Here is a 17,651-nt window from a genome sequence, read left to right as displayed (position 1 = left end):
CACCGCTGGAGCGACTGTGAGGAGATTTCCCACCTCCAAGGGCAGAGAAGCCCCAGCAAGACGGCAGGAGCTGGAACAACTTTTAGGAGATACCCCACATCCAAGGACAAAGAAGCCCCAGCAAGATGGTAGGAGGGGCAAAATCGTGTTTAAACTCAAACCCTATATCCCCCAGAGATGCTCAGAGGGCTCAAACTGTGCGCACCAGGACCCAGAGACCCCACAGCGACTGAGACAGAACTGTGTCTGAGTGTCTCCTGTGGAGCTACGGGTCAGCAGTGGACTGCTGCAGGGGCAGGGGCTCTGGGTAAAGTAGACCTGGGTATGGCATAAGCCCTCTTGGAGGAGGTCGCCATTAACCACACCACAGAGCCACCAGAACATACACAGGACTGGGGAAACAGACTCTTGGAGAGCACAGACAGAACCTTGTGCGCACCAGGACCCAGGAGAAAAGACCAGTGACCCCACAAGAGACTTCCCAGACCTGCCAGTGCTATGAATAACAAGAATCAACTGGAGTTGGCAGCACCTACTATTCACAAGTGAAAAACAGAAGACTGAATAAGACAAAGAATTCAAAGATGTTCTCAAGGACGTTCTCATTATCTTTTTCTCTCCAAGAACTGAACCTGGCCCCTCAGCAGTGAAAGCACAGAAACCTAATCACTGGATTACCAGGAAATTCTCATTTTTTATAAAACTCCTTCAACTGTAGATCCCTTTCTTCAAGCTACATCTTAAAAGTAAGTTCAAGAAGGACTTCCCTGATAGTCCAGTGGTTAACCATCTGCCTTCCAATGCAGGGGACACGTAGGTTCAATTCCTAAATGGGGAACTAAGATCTCACATGCTGCAGGGCAATTAAGCCCGAAAGTGTCACAACTAGAGTCCATGAGCCTGAATGAAAGACCCAATATGACAACTACTGAGCCAACGCACAGCAACTACTGAAACCCACACACCCTGAAGTCTGTGCTCGGCAACAAAAGAAATCCACTGCAATGAGAAGCGTGCACACCACAACTAGGGTAGCCTCCACTCGCTAGAACTAGAGAAAACCCACACACAGCAACAAAGACCCAGCGCAGCCAAAAATAAGCAAATGAAATTAAAAAAAAAATATACAGCAAAGCTGTACCACTGTAATGCTTTTCACAACTCCTCCCTAGAACCCCTAAGCCTTGGGGGAAGGGCATACTGTATCATTAGAGTGCAAACAACAACCAAGTGGAGAAGATAGGACTCTATTTAAGGCTCTCCTACCCTGAAGAAATCTGTGATACTTCTGGGTCTTTTTTCCCTTAATTTTGAAAATGAAGGAATAGTATTAAGAACCATTAATATTACCCAATAGTTAAAATTTGTAAAGCACAGAATGACTTATATCTTCTATCTGAAATGCAAGAAAGCTTCTGCAATTTTTAAAGCATGCTGCACCTAGCTGTGCCAGGAGTACCTTTATATATTTATAAATTTCAGAGAACCATTCTATGATTTAATAGGGATTCACGTAGCCAACTAAGAAATTCTGTCTTACAACAAAGTTTTTCAGTTCAGTTCACAAGCACAGTAAGCAACCTGAGTTATCAATACTTCTGCATATCTATATTATGAAATTTTAGATAACCATTAAAATACTTGAAATATTTTAAAAAATTGCACATGATCTAATATTAAGTGGAAAATTCAGACTGTGAAACAATTGCAATTATTTTAAAAGAACTGTACACTTTTCCTCAAAAGCCAAAAAATGAGAAGGAACACATAACGAAGATAACAGAGCATGGACTCATGGTAAAATTCTGTTGTCTTCTTTACACCTTGAGTTTTTCCAAGTTGTCCACAATGGACAAGGAGATCTATGGAAGCAGCTAGGAGTGGAGCTTTTTCCTTTCACTTTTTTCAATGCTATTCTGAAATCTCTAAGTCTGCCAAATACTCTCACATCCTTTGCTGGTGTATTTCTATACCAATGCTCTCAATTACTTTTGTAAACTTATGCTTATTTATTACACTTAAATTTATTCAGCAGTCTGCATTTCCAAAGTATACTATGCCATAATCATGGAAAAGCATACATTATACTGGTAAAACCTGTATGTCTGCCTATTTAAAATATAAATTCCTTTTAGGCAAGAACTGAACATTTTTTAATCTCTGTATTCCAGTGTCTAGCATACAACCTGGCACACTAAAAATGGTAATAAATATTGGGCTGGCCAAGAAACTCATTCAGTTTTTTCCATAAGCTATCTCTAGGATCATTTAGCTGTCTTTAACTTCATTGAAAACAGTCTTGTTAAGACTGTATTGTGACAGCTGTCATATCAACGTGCATTTAAAAAAAATCAACACTGGTGAATTTTTGTGTAGCTATTTTAATATTGAAGATGAAAGAAAAAAGCAACATTTTAAACATGCATTTTTGTGTAGCTATTTTAAAACTGAAGATGAAAGAAAAAAGCAACATTTTTGGCATGTTATGCTAGTTAAGTAATTCTCCAAGCCAGGCTTCAGCAGTACGTGAACCATGACCTTCCAGATGTTCAAGTGGTTATAGAAAAGGCAGAGGAACCAGAGATCAAATTGCCAACATCCGCTGGATCGTCAAAAAAGCAAGAGAGTTCCAGAAAAACATCTATTTCTGCTTTATTGACTATGCCAAAGCCTTTGACTGTGTGGATCACAACAAACTGTGGAAAATTCTTCAAGAGATGGGAATACCAGACCACCTGACCTACCTCCTGAGAAATCTGTATGCAGGTCAAGAAGCAACAGTTAGGACAACTGGTTCCAAATAGGAAAAGGAGTATGTCAAGACTGTATATCGTCACCCTGCTTATTCAACTTCTACGCAGAGTACATTATGAGAAACGCTGGACTGGAAGAAGCACAAGCTGGAATCAAGACTGCCAGGGGAAAATATCAATAACCTCAGATACGCAGATGACACCACCCTTATGGCAGAAAGTGAAGAACTAAAGAGCCTCTTGATGAAAGTGAAAGAGGAGAGTGAAAAACTTGCCTTAAAGCTCAACATTCAGAAAACAAAGATCATGGCATCTGGTCCCATCACTTTATGGGAAATAGATGGAGAAGCAGTGGAAACGGTGGCTGACTTTTATTTTTTTGGGCTCTAAAATCACATGAGATGGTGACCGCAGCCATGAAATTAAAAGACGCTTACTCCTTGGAAGGAAGGTTATGACCAACCTAGCAAAGAGACATTACTTTGCCAACAAAGGTCCGTCTAGTCAGGCTATGGTTTTTCCAGTGGTCGTGTACGGACGTGAGAGCTGGACTGTGAAGAAAGCTGAGCGCCAAAGAATTGATGCATTTGAACTGTGGTGTTGGAGAAGACTCTTGACAGTCCCTTGGACTGCAAGGAGATCCAACCAATCCATCCTAAAGGAGATCAGTCCTGGGTGTTCACTGGAAGGACTGATGTTGAAGCTGAAACTCCAGTACTTTGGCCACCTGATGCGAAGAGCTGATTCATTTGAAAAGACCCTGATGCTGGGAAAGACTGAGGGCAGAAGGGGACGACAGAGGCTGAGATAGCTGGATGGCATCACCAACTCAAAGGACACGGGTTTGGGTAGACTCCAGGAGTTGGTAATGGACAGGGAGGCCTGGCGTGCTGCAGTTCATGGGGTCACAAAGAGTCGGACACAACTGAGGGACTGAACTGGAACTAAACCCCAACACAAAATGATTTGAGTGTTAAAAAAATAAATTAAATTAAATTTAAGAAAAAAGGATTTCAATGACCCTCCCACCTCATAATTACAGGTAAAATTCTAATATGGATATTCACTTTTTTTCCTAGGAAGAAATATGTAAGTTTTATCAGATTCCTATGGGGTCCAAAAAGTATAGAAAGCACTACTGTACGTAACGATAAATCATCCCTGGAACATATATCACATGAAAATTATCAAAAAGGGACAAATTAGTGATTTTAAATTCCCCTTGTTATTCATGCTGAAAATGACTCATCATTTACTAGGAAGCCACATCATTCAAGAAAGCAGAAACTATGACAGTAGAAGTGACAGACTGGTGTGAGAAAAAACACCCTATTCACACACTGACAGTGCACATTCTTTGACCAAGCACTTCCATTCCATGAGTTTATCCCTACATGTGTTCACACATGCGCCAACACATATCCATAAGGTTATTCAATGGAGCACTGTTTTTAATAACAAAAGACTGGAAACTACCCACGTCTATTAATTAGAGAACTAGTTAACATGAAACACCCATACAATACATATTAAGCAACTATTATAAAGAAGGTAGTTCTATTTAGAATCTCCAAGATGTATTAAGTGAAAAGAAGTACAAAACAGTGTACAGACTACCACCATGGATGTGAAAAGCAACAAAAAAGGAACACACACACATCTGTAGGAAATACATTTGCTATGTGCTGTGCTTAGTCCCTCAGCCAGGTCTGACTCTGTGATCCCAGGGACTGTAGCCCACCAGGATCCTCTGTCCATGGGGATTCTCCAGGCAAGAATACTAGAGTCGGTTGCTATGCCCTCCTCCAGGGGATCTCCTCAACGCAGGGATCAAACCCAGATCTCCCACACTGCAGGCAGATTCTTAACCATCTGAGCCACCAGGGAAGCCCATGAATACTGAAGTGGGTGGCCTATTCCTTCTCCAGGGGATCTTCCCAACCTAGGAATAGAACCAGGGTCTTCTGCATTGCAGGCAGTTTCTTTACCAGCTGAGCTACCAGAGAAGCCTCACATTTTCTATATATATAACACAAATTATCTCTGGAAAAAAAATTCACAATGAACTGATAACTCTAGTTACTGGATAAATGAAAGAGGCTTGGAGGACAGCCACAGGGAAGAGACAGATCACTGTATATCCTCTTATAGTCTTCACTTTTTTTGGCAATGAGGCTAGTGGTAAAGGATCCACCTGCCAATGCAAGAGACGTAAGAGATGTGGGTTTGATCCCTGCGTTGGGAAGATCCTCTGGAGAAGGACATGGAAACCCACTCCAGTATTCTTGCCTGGAGAATCCCACAGACAAAAGAGCATGGCAGGCTACAGGACATGACTGAAGCGACTTAGCACGAATGCAGTATAAAAGTAAATGTATGAATGAACAAATGCATAAAGATAAAGTAACTTATAAAAGAAGTTACTAAGTAGGGTTATGAACACAGGCAATGAACTGGAAATGAATATTCTGGGCACGAAACTTGTAAAAAACATAGCCGCAAATGAGCACTGTGGGTAGAAAATGTGGGCGGAAAAAAGAAAAACTCCTTCATATTATAAACTATAATTTGAGAACGTGACACATATGAGGGAGGAACCTAGCTACTCGTTTGGGATGTGGCATGTTTGGATAACAAATATCTACCAAGAGGGAATTCCCCAGCGGTCCAGTGGTCAGGACTCTTCGCTTCTACTGCAGAGACCTCAGGTTCAGTCCCTGGTCAGGAAACTAAGATCCCACAAGCTTCCCAGCACGACCAAATAATATAATTAATTTCTAAAATATCTACCAAAAACTATTCTGTCAAATACTAGATTTAAAGGCTGAAATCATTGTTACTAAAATAGAAGTATACCAAAGTCCAAGGTGGTAATCAATTTTGAACAAAGCTAGATATAACAACTTCAAGACCACAGAATAATATGATCACTTATTTCCTGATGGAAGATCTTCCTATTTTAGACTTTTCTGGCTATGCAAACTTATAATTTTAGCTCTCTCACAAAGACAGTGAACAAAAAAGCTCTTCAAAGTTACACTGAAATGTTGATGGGTTTTGCGGGGTTTTTTTAAGGTGGAGAAAAAACACTACACAGGTATTCAAGTGACCTGCATTCTTATACTGTGTGACTTTGAACAAATTCAATCTCTTCAATCCTGCTTTTTTAAGAGTCTAGATCTTATGGCCTCTAAAGTTAAAATAATTCTAAAATTTCAAGATTATACAGAGAGCAGGTGAGAATTTTCCAGTTTCTCTTCATCTCATTTTTAAATTTAGCTTAACAACTAAACTGAATGTAAAAACATTTAACAAAATACACAATCATTACCAAAGGCAGAATCCTAAGCAGATGGTCCTGACTATTTCAAATTTGTCAACAGCAAGATAAAATGAAAAGCTTGAGGTTTTGGGTGCCTCCTGCTTTTGGCACAGTGATTCTGCTTCTGCTTTTATTACCCACACTGGCCTACAAGCCTAACTAGTTCCTCAGTCACTGGCATTTGTGGTGTCTTTATGACACATACTGTCTTAGTTTGGTCCTTCCCTTCAAACTAATCAGTCAGAATTTCAAAAATACAGTGGTTATTAAGGTTATAATTACCGAGTTAAAAAGTAAAGTTTAAAAATATTTCACCAATGAAACACATGTCCTTTATTTTTTATGTGAATCTCCCCTTTATAAAGGTTCAGTATAGTTACGTAAAATTGCTTTTATTACAGCTAAAACTAAAGCTTATTAATTTCTAACTGTTAGGTAGTTAGAATAGGGAAAAGGAGTCCAAAATGGCAGTGGCTAAAAGCTAAAAGACAAGGAAGAGAAAAGCCCACGAAAATAGAACAGAGGAAGGTCAAAGGAAGGTCCAGGACCAGAGTGAGGACTTCAGGTAGAAGAGCACTCCTGACTAAGCCCAATTTGCATGGGGCAGGCCCAGGGGGAAGAAAAAAACAATAAAAAGAGGAGCCAAAGGGCTCTCTCTCTCTCTCTCCCCTGCGCGCCTGGGCGCTCTTCTCTTCACATCTTTGGATCCACGTGCCCTCACACCTTGAAGATGGATTTTCCTGTTTTCTTCTAAATAAAATAGAGCTGATTTGTCTGAGAGCTATAACACAGTCCGTCCAAGACCCGAGAGCTGTGACACGCCAAGGGGGCTTTAATGTCCGTCACTCCAAATCTTTGCTGTGGCGAGACAAAAACCAAGGAGCATACACTCGCATGACATAACCACAAAGGCAAACTCACTAGAGCTTTCTAAACAGTCAAATTCATTTTCTTAGGCATACTCATGGACAACAATCTACATTTTTCATTGGAAAAATCAATTGCTTGACTGCACTAAATACAGCAAATATATATATTTGTGACTCAGGTTAGGTGAAGCCTTTTTAAGATACAACACCAAAAGCATAATCAACCCAAGAAAAAATGGACAAACTGGACATCATCAAAATTACAATGTTTTTGTGCTTCAATAAAACCATCTTTAAAGAGAAAAGACAGGGCTTCCTTGGTGGCTCAGTGGTAAAGAATTTGCCTCCCAATGTAGGAGCCACGGGTTTGATCCCTGATTCAGAGGGATCACACACGCGATGGAGCAACTAACCTCATGCACCACAACTACTGAGCCTGTGCTCTAGAGCCTGGGAGGCGCAACTACTGAAACCCGTGCGCTCTACAGCCTGTGCTGCACAACAAAAGGCACCACAATGAGAAACCTGAGGACAGCAACCAGAGGAGCCTCCCCCCACCCCGCTTTCTGCAACTACAGAAAGCCACCTCAGCATCCAAGACCCAGAACAGACAAAAATAAACAGAAGTATAAGAAAAAAAGAAAATGAAAAGACAATCCACATCATTAGGAAAAAATCCTACAAATCATGTATCTGATAAGGGACTGGCATTTAGAATATATAAAGAACTCTCACAGCTCAATATTAAAAACACAACCAATATTTTAAATGGACAATAGCTACTTCTCTACAGATAACAAACGGTTAATAATCACATGAAAAGATGCTAAGCATCATTAGGAAAATGCAAATCAAATCACAAAGGGAAAACACTTCATACCCACTAAGGTGACTATAGTCAAAAAGAAGAAAATGACAAGGGTTGGTGAGAATGTGGAGAAATTGGAACCCTCATATACTGTTGGTAGAAATGAATATAAAATAGTGCAGCCTCTTAGGAAACCAGTTCAGAACTTCCCTAAATTCTAAGGATATAATTATAATTCTAATCCTAGGTACATTCCCACGGAGAAGGCAATGGCACCCCACTCCAGTACTCTTGCCTGGAAAATCCCATGGATGGAGGAGCCTGGAAGGCTGCAGTCCATGGGGTCGCTGAGGGTCAGACATGACTGAGCGACTTCACTTTCACTTCTCACTTTCATGCATTGGAGAAGGAAATGGCAACCCACTCCAGTGTTCTTGCCTGGAGAATCCCAGGGACGGGGGAGCCTGGTGGGCTGCCGTCTATGGGGTCGCAAAGAGTCGGACACGACTGAAGCGACTCAGCATTAGCAGGTACATTCCCAAGAGAACAAAAAGTATTATTATCCACACAAAAACTTGTACACGAATGTTCATAGCGGTATTACTTGCTATAATCAAGAAGTGAAAACAACCAAACATTTTACTTACTAGGCTACCTCTTTATTATAAACAACAGAAATCAGAAAAAGCCGGGTAGAAGAGATGCACAAGGTAATGTATGGAGGATGGGTCTCAGAGTTCTCAGAGCCCACCAGTCTTCTTGAGAATCTTCATGTGGTCACCAATCCAGAAGCTCTCCGAACCATGAGCCATGTTCTTTCAGAGTATTTATGAAGGCTTCCTAAACTGGGCATGTTTGACTAAATAACTGGCAATTAATTCAACCTCCAGCCCCCCTCCTCTCCTAGAGGGTGGGACTCAAAGTTCCCTTCACCCCTAGGTGCTTTCTAAAAGTCACCTCATTAACACAAACTCAGGTGTGATTTCAGGGGTTTGTCATGAATATCAAAACACCTTTATCATTCTAACCATTTAGAAAATTCCAAGAGTTTTAGGAGTTCTATGCCAGAAACCTGACAAAGACCAAATACACACTTCTTACTATAAATCACATGGGGGATGGGGGAGCACTGAACTGATATAGCATGATTTCTTGGATACACTGTTAGGAAAAAATAAGGGTCCCACACACACAAATGAAAATATAATCAACCTTAAGCACTTGTGTGCAGCAAAGGACACAATCAACAGAGTGAAAAGGCAACCTACAGAATGGAAGAAAACGTCTGCAAATCCAACAGGGGTTAATATTCAGAATAAATGAAGAACTCCTACAACTCAACAACAAAAATCAAATTACCCAAGCTTCCCTGGTGGTTCAGTGGTAAAGAATCCACCTGCCAATGCAGAAGACACGAGTTCGATCCCTGGTCTGGGACGATCCTGTTGCCGTAGAGCAAACTAAGCCCATATGCCACAACTATTGAGGCTGTGCTCTAGAGCCCGGGAATCACAACTACTGAGCCCTTGCACTACTAAAGCCCCCAAGTCTTAGACGACGCAGCAACACGAGCAGCCACGGCAACGACAAGCCCACGCGCTACAACCAGAAGGCAGCGCCTGCAGGCCACGACTGCAGAAAAGACCCAGGACGGCCAATAAATGAATAAAATTACTAGGAAAAAACAAAGTTCACAAGTTGTTTACAGTATGCCTCTTTTGTAAGAAAGAGAAAATGAGGATGCAGACATAAACACGCCATACTTTGGATGGGTGAGAAAGGAATAGACAGCTTAGAAACAGAAGCAAGATTTATATACTCTTTCAATATTGTATCACGTTTTAAGCCACGTAAACATTTACTATGTTAAAAAGTAAAGAAAAAAACACACTCAATCATGAACAAAAAGCAAAAAGTCTGACTTGATAGTCAAAACTAATCAAATTGATCAAATAAACAAAAAGGTGTCATTTCAAGCAACTTTTGAACACAGTTCTTTTTTGGCGGGGTGCGGCGGCTGTGCTGGGTCTCTGCTCCTGCAGGCAGGCTTTCTTTCGTTGCAGTGATGGGGGCAGTGGTGGGCTGCTCTTTGGCTGGGGTGCGCAGGCTTCTCACTGCAGTGGCTTCTCTTGTTGCCGAGCCCGGGGTCTAGATCCCACGGACTTAGCTGCCCACGGCACGTGGGATCTCTCCAGCCCGGGGACTGAGCCAGTGTCCCCAGAACTGGCGGAAGGACTCTCAACCACTGGCCTACCAGGGGACGTCCGCTAACTGCTCATTTTCAGTGGAATACAGTCTAAGGAAAAAGGACTGAAAAGAAATCAACTGCACTCAGTTGAATCTACTTTCTTTGTAACAAATCCCAATAATAATGCTCACTTTAAACTACCCCTGGAGGATTCACGTCAATGTATGGCAAAACCGATACAATATTGTAAAGTAATTAGCCTCCAAGTAAAACAGATTTATATAAATAATAAAAAATAATAATAAATTGGAATTCAAAATACTAATATAAACAGATGGTTTCTGAAAACATATTTTCTAGCTCTGTCCAATGAAGGAAGCCTAGAACACAGACATTCTAATAACAGTATATATATTACCAAGCACCCAAATCTTAAATTTATAAATATCATTTTCTATCAAAAGAAAATAAGACTTTTTGGAGAAATAGAAAAACATAAAAAACAAAAAAGGAAAACAAAGAAAGATATGGGTTATTTTGTTTTGCTAAAAAAAACAAGAAAAAAGCTCTCAAAGATTAATTAGGTTCAGCCAAAAGGGACACAAGAGAGAATTCCCTGGTGAATACAGATCTTCCACTGCAGGGGGCATGGTTTCTATCCCTGATCTTGGAATAAGTCACGTGGGATGACCAAAAAAAAAAAAAAACCACGGGGTGGGGGTGGGGATACAAGAACCAGCTTAAAGAGGGACTCAAGCTGGCCAAGTCTGCAACAACTTAAGCATGGAAAACAATAACAGCTACAACTAACACATTAAAAATAAAAAAGTAATACTCCAAAAATCAGGAGAAAACAAAACTAGTAGACTAGACTCTTAAATAAAAGTTACTCGTTAAAGAAAGAAAGGCCATAGAAACGACTGAACAACCAAAGACTAAAGAGGGCTTCCCTGGTGGCTCAGTGGTAAAGAAATCTGCCTGCCAATGCAAGAGACACAGGTTGATCCCTGATCTGGGAAGATCCCATATGCCTCAGAGCAACTAAGTCCATGTGCCACAACTATTGAGCCTGTGCTCTAGAGCCCAGGAGACGCCAACTAGAAAAAAGCTCACTCAGCAACGAAGACCCAGCAGAGTCAAAAACGAATAAATTTTTTTAAGTTTAAAAAAATTATAAAGACTAAAGAAACATGACAATTAAATGCAACGTTCAATTCTAGACTGGAACCTAAATTACAGAGGGAAAAAACTCTGTAAGGGATGCTATTGAGACAACTGGAGAAACTGGAATATGAAATCTGAATATCAGATACTGTACCTAGTTACAGTTCAGTTCAGTCGCTCAGTCGCGTCCGGCTCTTTGCAACCCCATGGACTGCAGGGGGCTGCAGGCTTCCCCTGGACTGCCAGGCTTCCCTGTCCATCCCCAATTCCCAAAGCTTGCTCAAAACTCCAGTCGGTAGAATCTATTAATATTCTGGGTATTTAAGAGAATGGTGTTCTTACGGGAAAGATGCACAGTGGCTATCAAGGACTCCAGATGTTTCAGGAAAAAACACACGGAATAGGCGGAATTCCCTGCCAGCTGCAACTACTGAGCCCAAGGGCTGCAACTATCGAAGCCCGCATGCCCAGAGCACGTGCTCTGCAAGAAAAGCCACTGCAATGAGAAGCCTGTGCACCACGACTAGAAAGGAGCCCCTGCTTGCCACACTAGAAAAAGTCCACGTACAGCAACAAAGACCCAGATCATCAAAAAACGTAAGTAAATAAAATTTTAAAAACTATAAAGGAGGGGGAAGCACTTTTTTTATTAACAGAAAACAGCCAAGAAATAACAGAGCCGTGAGGAGAATTTTTATAGAAAGTTCACTTATTCAATTTTTATAACTCCAAATTAAATGACTAGGCCAAAAATCATCAACCATTAGGTGACAGGGGAAAATGTACCTTTTCAATGAAGAAATTCAATGGACACCACACCAACCAAGTAAATTTAGCATTGGAAACAGTGGGGCAAACATCTGGAAGTCCTCACCACCTTATTAATAGATCACTAGAAAGAGGAGAACCAGAATTCTGTTTTTCCTGATGCAATGCAATGTAAATTACATACTACCATCTAGGAAGTATTTGTGCCAAAAATACTGACCCAAATTTAATTAAATCTCTCTAGATCTTTCAATTTATAGGAAATTTAAAAATAGAGAAATAAGTTAAATGACATTTTAAGCATTCAGTCAGAAAATCCCAAATATGGCATATTCTTTAAAAAGTCCATGCCAGAGACAACATTAATTGAAAGTGAAGTCGCTCAGGTGTCCAACTCTTCGCGACCCCATGGACACCAGGCTCCTCCGTCCATGGGATTCTCCAGGCAAAAATACTGGAGTGGGCTGCCATTTCCTTCTCCAGGGGATCTTCCCGACCCAGGGTTAACGTTAACTGACTAAAGCATTCAGCCGGAGGCTAGTTTGCAATAACGATATATAAAGTGTAGAAAAATGGCATTAGTTTAAAGAGGTATTTAGGGAACAAATACAGAGAAGGCAATGGCACCCCACTCCAGTACTCTTGCCTGGGAAAATCCCATGGACGGAGGAGCCTGGTAGGCTGCAGTCCATGGGGTCGCTAAGGGTCGGACAGAACTGAGCGACTTCACTTTCACTTTTCACTTTCATACATTGGAGAAGGAAATGGCAACCCACTCCAGTGTTCTTGCCTGGAGAATCCCAGGGACGGGGGAGCCTGGTGGGCTACCGTCTATGGGGTCGCAGAGTCAGACACGACTGAAGCGACTTAGCAGCAGCAGCAGGGAACAAATAGCATGATATCAGCATTTACTTTCAACTGGTTGTTGAGGGGAGAGGTATGCTGAGAGTTAAAGCAAAATGGTCAAAATGTTAGAAACAGATAAATCTAAATGAAAGGCAATAGGTGTTCACTGCATTCTTCTTTCAGCTTTTCTGGATGTTTGCGATTTATCCCAACACACAAAGAAAAAAAAGTTACCAGAATACCCTACACACAAATAAAGAGAAATTGCTCCTAAACCGTATCTTACTAAGTGGGACAGTAAACAGAGCAGGTGGTTATATTACAAAGTCAGCCTTAAAGCACAGCTGTGTGTTTGTCAACACACCCAAGGACCTGCTCAAAAGGTAAGGCACAGTGTCAGGTGCTAAAGTAATAGACGGCAGTCACACAGACCTTAGGTTAACCAGAGGCACAGTTGAAAATAAACATATATTCACTGAAGACCTCACTAATGAGACAAGACATAGCTGGACTTTGAGAAATGGACAGGATATGCAGTATGAAAGGAGGGGGATGGGCAAACAGGTCACCAGTAAGGGCAAAGGAGCAGAAATAAACCCAGTCTGTGTGAAATACAGATCTCAGGAGAGTCATGATGGGAATTTTTGTAGAAAAATCATTCACTCAATTTTTATAATGCTTTAGGCTTTATGAGCACACAAAATATATAAGGCCCTGTGGCATCTGCCTTCTAAGAGCTGACGAAGTAGTGGAGAAGTTATGCTCCAATCAAAATACATTAAATAGGACTTCCCTGGTGGTCCAGTGGTTGGGAATCTGCCTGCCAATTCAGGGGACCCAGGTTCCATCCCTGGTCCCAGAAGATGCTACATGCCATGAGACAACTGAGCCCTTGTGCCACAACTGAGGCCTGCGCACCCTAGAGCCCACAACTAGAGAAAACCCACGTGCCCAGAGTAGCCAAAAATAATTAAGTAAATTTTACAAACACATTAAGAAGAGATATACACAAAACTCTTTAATAACACAGGGAAGGGAGTATTTACTTTACCAGAGGAATGAGGTTGATCCAATCTTTGTTTCCAACAAAGACATTTGAGTTAATTTTTTAAAAAATTAAAAATGGGGAAGGTAGAAATGGACAAAATGGATGAAGGGGGTCAAAAGATACAAATTTCCAATTCTAAAGTAAGTTAAACATAGCAACTACAGTTAACACTATATTGCATATTTAAATTTTCTAAATGAGTAGATCTTAAAATTTCTCATAACAAAAAAAAATTATAACTGTATGGTGATGGACTTATTGTGGTGATTATTCTGCAATATATACTAACAGTGAAGCATTATTGTATATATGTACACCTAAAACTAACATCTCAATTTTAAAAAAAAAGGACTTCATCAAATTCAAGTCACAAAAGAAAAATGCCAAAATTTGCTGCTTACTATGTACTAGACTCTTTTTTTTTTTACCTTGGAGATAAGTACTATAACTAACATTTTTAAACTGAAGTTCAGCATGTAAGTGCCCAAATGTAAAAAACTAGGTAGTGGTGAGACTAACCAGTAGACAGACCTTCAAACCTAGGTCTACCTACTGCTAAAACCCATAGCCTTTCCAATACTACCTAGATCTTAGAAAATAACAAGCACTCAATTATGATTATAAGGTACTATACAAACATTATAAAGTCAGTCACTACCAGAAAATACTAAAATGTTCTAAGGCCAGAAAGGATGAGAGTAATGTAAAGATTTTCCAATACAATGCCATATATGAGTCTCAGAGAAACTTCCACTCATCTAAAAGAAAAAAACAATCTCTTATAAGCAAAAGTTACAACACAAATAAAATCCTGGAATAATGTTTGGCAGAAAACTAGGACAATTTGGAATCTTATAAAACAAATCTGGAATACTGAAACAACTGGTGAGCTGGACAACTAAATATACTTTGATAACGAAGATTTCAAATCTTCGGGCTCTAATTAATACTACTTTATCTAAAAGTCCTATTTTTTGCTAAGCAACCTCAAAAGGATTACATAAACAGATTCTTACGTGAAAAGCTTTCACTAATATCTTTGTCAAAATATTTGTGACAGTTATAAAACTTTACATTGCCTTACTTTCTTCATTCTTATTCTGAAATATGAAATAGTTTCAGCATCAATTAACATTTTTCCCTAAGTAGTGTGAAAAATATATAGAACTTGTTACTTAGCATGCAGAGCTCTGAATAAGCACCTTAAATGGTTACTAAAAGTGTAATTAAAGCCTTAGGTCAGGGTAAAATCTGCGTTTTAATATTTTTCACCAACCAAAGAATACAAGTTAAGCCATCAACTTCAGAGATAAGGATTTATCTTTTTCCTAAAGCACTGTGATTTAAGGCCAACTTTCTACTAAAATTCTTCCCCTAAATACCAAAAGTTAAAAATTTTCTCTAAACTTCAAGAAAAAAGGCCAAATACAGAAAGTAAGGCCTCAACATAAATACTAATCGATACAGTATTTTGTCTTCTTCTAGGCAAGGAAACCAATTAAAAAGTGCAAAAGTACTGTATGGTAATAAGAGAGGCCAAATGCAATTAAGATTAGCTGGGAAAAAATGCCATCGGGGAACAACGAACACGTTTAACTAAAAGTTTTTGTTTGAATTAAATAGGTCTACCTCTGCATCACTTTCACAGGCAAAAAATACTGCGTGTGCTAGATCTCCAGAGGGTACTTTAAAAAAGTCCATTCAGGCTTCGTAAGAGGTATTCCTTTTACACAGGCTTTTTGTTCATTTTCTAGTCTTCCAAAGTTCCCGGAACACTCAACATAATGTCATCTGAGTAGAAAATACTTCAAATCATTCATGACAGGTTTTCTAGAAATAATCTATGCATTTCTGATTTGATTTAAACATGTCCAACTACTGAATTCCCTATCGACCCGCCTCCTCTCTCCGGAAGGACCACCAATTACAAGGGTTTACATGCATGTATCAACAGTTTTTATATTTCCTCAAAAAAAAAAAAAAAAGAATGCCTTCTATGATCCTAAGTATCTAACTGCCAGAACTCAAAATCAGAAATGTGCAGGGAGTTACTAACGGCCACCTGCAGAGAGCACGATCTAAACCAAACAAAACAATAATAAAGCTATTCCGCAGGAGCAGGGGTTTTTTGCCTATCTAGCTGTGGACTTATACGTGTTAAAATTACAGACTTTAGGTCAAGATAAAAACGAGGCTAACTAAACCTTCGCCGTTTTACAGGTTTCGTATTAACTAACTTTCCATGACCTCTTCAACCAACCACTCAAACCATTCAATTCTCGGCCCAACCCCTTCCACTCCCGCCCCCAATTTCAGTTTTAAGGCGCTTCACTCCTCCAAACTTCAGTGTTTTCCGCGGCCTACCCTACCTACGTCTTCGCGTCGCCACAGGTCCCAAGTCAGGGCCTTAGCCTTACCATGTCCGCCCTTCCTGGTCTGCCTCAAGCTGCTAGCCCCCTCCCGTAAGGCCCAAACCCGCCTCAAAGAGCCCTCGGGAGGTCGATCCTCCCAGCTCTTCCAACTCGTCCACAGGCACCCCTGAGGTCCCCAAAGCACGCAACGGCCGAGCACGAAAATGGCGGAGTGCGGCCGCCTGCTGCAGGTGAGCGGTCCCATGCCGCCGCCGCACTCACCCTCGGGCGCTGATCAGAGGTCCTAACGACTGGCGAGCGATATGTTCGTCTTCACAGTCAGGAATGTCTCTCCCGTCGGGCCCCCTCCCTCCTCCCCTCTCAATCCCACTCCTCCAAAAGAGCAGCCGCCATCTTCCCCTATGAGCCACCGAGCGCACGTCCGTGTGTCATCACGCACCGGCGTACGCTTCTACGTCACGCGCGCCTGGGCCGAAGGGCTCCGTAGGGCTGACTCTGCGCATGTGCTTAGCTGAGAGGCGGGGCCTGACCGGAACCTCACGCGGCCTCTAGGAGCGACTTCTTTGTTCCGGCTGAGAGGAGGTCCGCACTCCTTGGGGAGAAGGAACTAGGGGAGGTGGTGCCGCCTTACTTTCTTCACCCTGTGAGCTAACCCTGGTCCTCTTAGAAATACCCCTTTTTGGAAAATTTGAATGAGAAATTTGTTCGTGGGCGGTACTGCAGTTGCTAATATGTTTATTCATCCGTGAAATTAGGGGGTCTGGCTGACAATATCTTAAGAATTTGAAGAAACGCACCGAGCTGAGTCAAGCACGTTTGTGTCGTTTGTGCATTCCCAGTGCCTCTTAAAGTAGCTCCTTTCTAAATGAGAGTGGATAGTGAGTCATAAAACTTGAGCCCTAGGGTACAACCAGTTTAGAAAACTGTTTCCACAGTGTCTATTAAAGCTAAGCATACACTCACCCTAAAACGCAGCAGTTACCCTGCAAGAGAACTGAGTGCACGTGTCCACCAAAGGTTTACATGAGAATGTTCATAGCAGCTTTATTTGTAATAGGGCTTTCCTGGTGATTCAGACAGTAGAGAATCCACCTGCATGCAGGAGACCTGAGTTCAGTCCCTGGGTCTGGAAGATCCCCTGGAGAAGGGAATGGGTACTTGTCCCAGTAGTCTTGCCTGGAGATTTCTGTGGACAGAGGAACCTATGTACCAGAAAATAAGTTGTGGTGTGGTCATGCCATTGATAGGGACAGAGTCAAGGGACAAGTGTGCTCACTCAGTGGTATGGACTTTGCAGTCCCAAGGACAATAGCTGGACAGGCTCCTCTGTCAGCGGAATTTTCACAGTAAGAACTGTGGAGTAGGTTGCCATTTCCATTTCCTTTTCCAGGGGATCTTACTCAGCCAGGGATGGAACCCTTGTCTCTTGCCTCTCCTGCACTGGCAGGTGGATTCTTTGCCACTGCGCAACCATGTAGGTGATTAAATAGTTAATCCCACTAGAGAATTTTAA

General features: G+C 41.2%; 1 protein-coding gene across 7 annotated transcripts in view; it reads right to left on the bottom strand.

The window, feature by feature from the left end:
• Window positions 1-16,572, bottom strand: part of WDR33 (WD repeat domain 33) — a 108,654-nt gene extending 92,082 nt beyond the window's left edge. For 3 of the 7 annotated variants that reach the window (XR_003513269.1, XM_027554734.1, XM_027554723.1), the window contains exon 1: window positions 16,400-16,565. The gene's annotated coding sequence lies outside the window, so the exon portion shown is untranslated. Of the gene's footprint in view, window positions 1-16,399 lie in introns of all 7 variants that reach the window. The other 4 variants (XM_027554686.1, XM_027554713.1, XM_027554677.1 and 1 more) reach the window with 3 other exon arrangements.
• Between the last annotated feature and the right edge of the window lie 1,079 nt (window positions 16,573-17,651).

Source organism: Bos indicus x Bos taurus, chromosome 2, assembly GCF_003369695.1.
Source record: "Bos indicus x Bos taurus breed Angus x Brahman F1 hybrid chromosome 2, Bos_hybrid_MaternalHap_v2.0, whole genome shotgun sequence".
NCBI lineage: Eukaryota > Metazoa > Chordata > Mammalia > Artiodactyla > Bovidae > Bos > Bos indicus x Bos taurus.
Note: the sequence above shows the minus strand (reverse complement) of the source record. Positions and strands in the feature narration are given on the sequence as shown.